This window comes from Balaenoptera physalus, assembly GCF_965194825.1.
Source record: "Balaenoptera physalus genome assembly, chromosome: 20".
Lineage (NCBI taxonomy): Eukaryota > Metazoa > Chordata > Mammalia > Artiodactyla > Balaenopteridae > Balaenoptera > Balaenoptera physalus.
In genome coordinates this window covers 26,611,203-26,619,053 of record NC_138901.1, presented here as the reverse complement: position 1 = coordinate 26,619,053, position 7,851 = coordinate 26,611,203, and positions in this window count along the sequence as shown.

The following is a 7,851-nucleotide window of genomic DNA, read 5'->3' as shown; positions in this document are numbered from 1 at the left end:
AGCAAGCTACAGTGCTGGACACCCTATGCCAAACAGCTAGCAAGACAGGAACACAGACCCATCCATTAGCAGAGAGGCTGCTTAAAATCATAATAAGGCCACAGATACCCCAAAACACACCACCAGACGTGGACTTGCCCACCAGAAAGACAAGATCCAGCCTTATCCACCAGAACACAGGCACTAGTCCCCTCCACCAGAAAGCCTACACAACACACTGAACCAACCTTAGCCACTGTGGACAGATATCAAAAACAACAGGCACTACGAACCTGCAGCCTGAGAAAAGGAGACCCCAAACACAGTAAGATAAGCAAAATGAGAAGACAGAAAAACACACAGCAGATGAAGGAGCAAGGTAAAAACACACCAGACCTAACAAATGAAGAGGAAGTAGGAAGTCTACCTGAAAAAGAATTCAGAATAATGATAGTAAAGATGATCCAAAATCTTGGAAATAGAATATACAAAATGCTAGAAACATTTAACAAGGACCTAGAAGAACTAAGAAGGAAACAAGCAAGGATGAACAACACAATAAATGAAATTAAAAATACTCTAGAAGGGATCAATAGCAGAATAACTGAGGCAGAAAACCGGATAAGTGACCTGGAAGATAAAATAGTGGAAATAACTACTGCAGAGCAGAATAAAGAAAAAAAAAATGAAAAGAACTGGAGACAGTCTCAGAGACCTCTGAGACAACATTAAACGCACCAACATTCAAATTATAGGGGTCCCAGAAGAAGAAGAGAAAAAGAAAGGGACTGAGAACATAGTTGAAGAGATTATAGTTGAAAACTTCCCTAATATGGGAAAGGAAATAGTTAATCAAGTCCTGGAAGCACAGAGAGTCTCATACAGGATAAATCCAAGGAGAAACACGCCAAGACACATATTAATCAAACTATCAAAAATTAAATAAAAAGAAAACATATTAAAAGAGCAAGGGAGAAAGAATAAATAACACACAAGGGAATCCCCATAAGGTTAACAGCTGATCTTTCAGCAGAAACTCTGCAAGCCAGAAGGGAGTGGCAGGACATATTTAAAGTTATGAAGGAGAAAAACCTACAGCCAAGATTACTCTACCCAGCAAGGATCTCATTCAGATTTGATGGAGAAATTAAAACTTTTACAGACAAGCAAAAGCTGAGAGAGTTCAGCACCACAAAACCAGCTTTACAATAAATGCTAAAGGAACTTCTCTAGGCAAGAAACACAAGATAAGGAAAACACCTACAATAACAAACCCAAAACATGTAAGAAAATGGGAATAGGAACATACATATCGATAATTACCTTAAATGTAAATGGATTAAATGCTCCCACCAAAAGACACAGACTGGCCGAATGGATACAAAAACAAGACCCATATATATGCTGTCTACAAGAGACCCACTTCAGACCTAGGGACACATACAGACTGAAAGTGAGGGGATGGAAAAAGATATTCCATGCAAATGCAAATCAAAAGAAAGCTGGAGTAGCAATTCCCATATCAGGCAAAATAGACTTTAAAATAAAGACTATTACAAGAGACAAAGAAGGACCCTACATAATGATCAAGGGATCAATCCAAGAAGAAGATATAACAATTGTAAATATTTACACACCCAACATAGGAGCACCTCAATCCATAAGGCAAATACTAACAGCCATAAAAGGGGAAATCGACAGTAACACAATCATAGTAGGGGACTTTAACACCCCACTTTCACCAATGGGCAGATCATCCAAAATGAAAATAAATGAGGAAACACAAGCTTTAATTGATACATTAAACAAGATGGACGTATCTGATATTTATAGGACATTCCACCCAAAAAGAGCAGAATACACATTTTTCTCAAGTGCTCATGGAACATTCTCCAGGATAGATCATATCTTGGGTCACAAATCAAGCCTCGGCAAATTTAAGAAAACTGAAATCGTATCAAATATCTTTTCCAACCACAACGCTATGAGACTAGATATCAATTACAGGAAAAGATCTGTAAAAAATACAAACACATGGAGGCTAAACAATACACTACTTAATAACGAAGTGATCACTGAAGAAATCAAAGGGGAAATCAAAAAATATATAGAAACAAATGACAATGGAGACACGACGACCTAAAACCTATAGGATGCTGCAAAAGCAGTTCTAAGAGGGAAGTTTATAGCAATACAATCCTACCTTAAGAAACAGGAAACAGGGATTCCCTGCTGGCACAGTGGTTGAGAATCTGCCTGCCGATGCAGGGGACATGGGTTCGAGGCCTAGTCTGGGAGGATCCCACATGGCACAGAGTAACGGGGCCCGTGAGCCACAATTACTGAGCCTGCGCATCTGGAGCCTGTGCTCCGCAACAAAAGAGTCTGTGATAGTGAGAGGCCCGTGCACCACGATGAAGAGTGGCCCCCGCTTGCCACAACTGCAGAAAGCCCTCGCACAGAAGTGAAAACCCAACACAGCCTTAAGATAAATAAATAAATAAAAATTAAAAACAAAACAAAACAATTGGCCAGAAAGTGATGTTCTAAAAAAAAAAAACAAAAACAAAAAACAGGAAACATCTAAAATGAACAACTTAAATTTGCACCTAAAGCAATTAGAGAAAGAAGAACACAAAAACCCCAAAGTTAGCAGAAGGAAAGGAATCATAAAGATCACATCAGAAATAAATGAAAAAGAAATGAAGGAAACAGTAGCAAAGATGAATAAAACTAAAGGCTGGTTCTTTGAGAAGATAAACAAAATTGAGAAACCATTAGCCATAGTCATCAAAAAAAAAGGGAGAAGACTCAAATCAATAGAATTAGAAATGAAAAAGGAGAAGTAACCACTGACACTGCAGAAATACAAATGATCATGAGAGATTACTACAAGCAGTTCTATGCCAATACAATGGACAACCTGGAAGAAATGGACAAATTCTTAGAAATGCACAACCTGCCGAGACTGAACGAAGAAGAAATAGAAAATATGAACAGACCAATCACAAGCAATGAAATTGAAACTGTGATTTAAAAATCTTCCAACAAACAAAAGCCCAGGACCAGATGGCTTCACAGGCGAATTCTATCAAACATCTAGAGAAGAGCTAACACCTATCCTTCTCAAAGTCTTCCAAAATATTGCAGAGGGAGGAACACTCCCAAACTCATTCTACGAGGCCACCATCACCCTGATACCAAAACCAGACAAAGATGTCACAAGAAAGAAAACTACAGGCCAATATCACTGATGAACATAGATGGTAAAATCCTCAACAAAATACTAGCAAACAGAATCTAACAGCACATGAAAAGGATCATACACCATAACCAAGTGCGGTTTATTCCAGAAATGCAAGACTTCTTCAATATATGCAAATCAATCAACGTGATACACGATATTAACAAATTGAAGGAGAAAAACCATATGATCATCTCAATAGATGCAGAGAAAGCTTTCGACAAAATTCAACACCCATTTATGATAAAAGCCCGGCAGAAAGTAGGCATAGAGGGAACTTTCCTCAACATAATAAAGGCCATATATGACAAACCCACAGCCAACATCGTCCTCAATGGCGAAAAACTGAAACCATTTCCACTAAGATCAGGAACAAGACAAGGTTGCCCACTCTCACCACTATTATTCAACATAGTTTGGGAAGTTTTAGCCACAGCAATCAGAGAAGAAAAGAAATAAAAGGAATCCAAATCGGAAAAGAAGAAGTAAAGCTGTCACTGTTTTCAGATGACATGATACTCTCCATAGAGAATCCTAAAGATGCTACCAGAAAACTACTAGAGCTAATCAATGAATTTGGTAAAGTAGCAGGATACAAAATTAATGCACAGAAATCTCTTGCATTCCTATACACTAATGATGAAAAATATGAAAGTGAAATTAAGAAAACACTCCCATTTACCATTGCAACATAAAGAATAAAATATCTAGGAATAAACCTACCTAAGGAGACAAAAGACCTGTATGCAGAAAATTGTAAGACACTGATGAAAGAAATTAAAGATGATACAAATAAATGGAGAGATATACCATATTCTTGGATTGGAAGAATCAACATTGTGAAAATGACTCTACTACCCAAAGCAATCTACAGATTCAGTGCAATCTCTATCCAACTACCACTGGCATTTTTCACCGAACTAGAACAAAAAATTTCACAATTTGTATGGAAACACAAAAGACCCCGAATAGCCAAAGCAATCTTGAGAACGAAAAATGGAGCTGGAGGAATCAGGCTCCCTGACTTTAGACTATACTACAAAGCTACAGTAATCAAGACAGTATGGTGCTGGCACAAAAACAGAAATATAAATCAATGGAACAGGATAGAAAGCCCAGAGATAAACTCGTGCACATATGGTCACCTAATCTTTGATAAAGGAAGCAAGCATATACAGTGGAGAAAAGACAGCCTCTTCAATAAGTGGTGCTGGGAAAACTGGACAGGTACATGTAAAAGTATGAAATTAGAACAGTCCCTAACACCATACACGAAAATAAACTCAAAATGGATTAAAGACCTAAATGTAAGGCCAGACAGTATAAAACTCTTAGAGGAAAACATAGGCAGAACACTCTATGACATAAATCACAGCAAGATCCTTTTTGACCCAGCTCCTAGAGAAATGGAAATAAAAAGAAAAATAAACAAATGGGACCTAATGAAACTTCAAAGCTTTTGCACAACAAAGGAAACCATAAACAAGACGAAAAGATAACCTTTAGAATGGGAGAAAATATTTGCTAACGAATCAACGGAAGAAGAATTAATATCCAAAATATATAACCAGGTCATTCAGCTCAATATTAAAGAAACAAACAACCCAATCCAAAAATGGGCAGAAGACCTAAATAGACATTTCTCCAAAGAAGACATACAGATGGCCAAGAAGCACATGAAAAGATGCTCAACATTACTAATTATTAAAGAAATGCAAATCAAAACTACAATGACGTATCACGTCACACCAGTTAGAATGGGCATCATCAGAAAATCTACAAACAACAAATGCTGGAGAGGGTGTGGAGAAAAGGGAACCCTCCTGCACTGTTGGTGGGAATGTAAATTGATACAGCCACTATGGAGAACAATATGGAGGTTCCTTAAAAAACTAATAATAGAATTCCCATATAATCCAGCAATCCCACTACTGGGCATATACCCAGAGGAAACCATAATTCAACCAGACACATGCACCCCAATGTTCATTGCAGCACTATTTACAATAGCCATGTCATGGAAGCAACCTAAATGCCCATCGACAGACAAATGCATAAAGAAGTTGTGGTACATATATACAATGGAATATTACTCAGCCATAAAAAGGAACAAAATTGAGTCATTTGTTGAGACGTGGATGGACCTAGAGACTGTCATACAGAGTGAAGTAAGTCAGAAAGAGAAAACAAATATCGTATGTTAACACATGTATGTGGAACCTAGAAAAATGGTACAGAGGATTTTTAAAGGAACTCCACTCCCAGGAGATCTCTATGGAATTGGATCCATGATAACAAGGCATTGGACTATTTTGACAAGTTAAGTTTATAAGAAGGCCAGAGTTGACATGATAGTAAAATTTCTTCAACTCAAAAAACTATGCTGATTTGATGTACTCACCAGTCACTCTCATGCTATTGTTGATTTCTTTCCTTGTTGGCTGAAGTGATGAGAGATATACGATCTCCATACTCATGGAGCTATCAGTCACCCTGGGAGGGCTAAAAGGATATGCCTAAAAGATAAAAGTGTGATCTCGTCAATTCCTTAGGTTTACTTAGCAGCTTTCTTCTCCGGTGTATTATGAATTGTGTAGATAGGTTCCATTAAAACACTGCAAGTAAAATCAGGGAGCCCGATTCCTCCAGCTCCATTTTTCATTCTCAAGATTGCTTTGGCTATTCAGGGTCTTTTGTGTTTCCTTACAAATTGTGAAATTTTTTGTTCTAGTTCTGTGGAAAATGCCAGTGGTAGTTTGATAGGGATTGCATTGAATCTGTAGATTGCTTTGGGTAGTAGAGTCATTTTCATAATGTTGATTCTTCCAATCCAAGAACATGGTATATCTCTCCATCTATTTGTATCATCTTTAATTTCTTTCATCAGTGTCTTATAATTTTCTGCATACAGGTCTTTTGTCTCCTTAGGTAGGTTTATTCCTAGATATTTTATTCTTTTTGTTGCAATGGTAAATGGGAGTGTTTTCTAAATTTCACTTTCATATTTTTCATCATTAGTGTATAGGAATGCAAGAGATTTCTGTGCATTAATTTTGTATCCTGCTACTTTACCAAATTCATTGATTAGCTCTAGTAGTTTTCTGGTAGCATCTTTAGGATTCTCTATGGAGAGTATCATGTCATCTGAAAACAATGACAGCTTTACTTCTTCTTTTCTGATTTGGATTCCTTTTATTTCTTTTTCTTCTCTGATTGCTGTGGCTAACACTTCCAAAACTATGTTGAATAATAGTGGTGAGAGTGGGCAACCTTGTCTTGTTCCTGATCTTAGTGGAAATGGTTTCAGTTTTTCACCATTGAGGACGATGTTGGCTGTGGGTTTGTCATATATGGCCTTTATTATGTTGAGGAAAGTTCCCTCTATGCCTACTTTCTGCAGGGTTTTTATCATAGATGGGAGTTGAATTTTGTCGAATGCTTTCTCTGCATCTATTGAGATGATCATATGGTTTTTCTCCTTCAATTTGTACACAGAATACTCTAATTCATGAATCACAGCAAGATCCTTTTTGACCCACCTCCTGGAGAAATGGAAATAAAAACAAAAATAAACAAATGGAACCTAATGAAACTTAAAAGCTTATGCACAGCAAAGGAAACCATAAACAAGGCCAAAAGACAACCCTCAGAATGGGAGAAAATATTTGCAAATGAAGCAACTGACAAAGGATTAATCTCCAAAATTTACAAGCAGCTCATGCAGCTCAATAACAAAAAAATAAACAACCCAATCCAAAATTGGGCAGAAGACCTAAATAGACTCTTTTCCAAAGAAGATATACAGATTGCCAACAAACACATAAAAGAATGCTCAACATCATTAATCATTAGAGAAATGCAAATGAAAACTACAATGAGATATCATCTCACACAGGTCAGAATGGGCATCATCAAAAAAGCTAGAAACAAAATGCTGGAGAGAGTGTGGAGAAAAGGGAACACTCTTGCACTGTTGGTGGGAATGTACATTGATACAACCACTATGGAGAACAGTATGGAGGTTCCTTAAAAAACTAAAAATAGAACTACCATACGACCCAGCAATCCCACTGCTGGGCATATACCCTGAGAAAGCCATAATTCAAAAAGAGTCATGTACCAAAATATTCATTGCAGATCTATTTACAATTGCCAGGACATGGAAGCAACCTAAGTGTCCATCATTGGATGAATGGATAAAGAAGATGTGGCACATATATACAATGGAATATTACTCAGCCATAAAAAGAAACAAAATGGAGTTATTTGTAGTGAGGTGGGTGGAGTTAGAGTCTGTCATACAGAGTGAAGTAAGTCAGAAAGAGAAAATCAAATACAGTATGCTAACACATGTATGCGGAATCTAAGGAAAAGGGAAAAAAAAGAAGGGGTCATGAGGGGCCCGGTGGTGGGACAGGAATGGAGACGCAGACCTACTGGGGCATGGACTTGGGGATGTGGGGGTGGTGAGCTGTGGCAGGGTGGGGTAGTGGCATGGACATATATGTGCTGCCAGATGTGGAGTGGGTGGCTGGTGGGGGGCGGCCTTGTGGCGTGGGGAGTCAGCTCTGTGCTTTGTGGTTGCCTGGAAGGGTGGGATGGGGAGGGTGGGAGGGTGGGGATGCGGG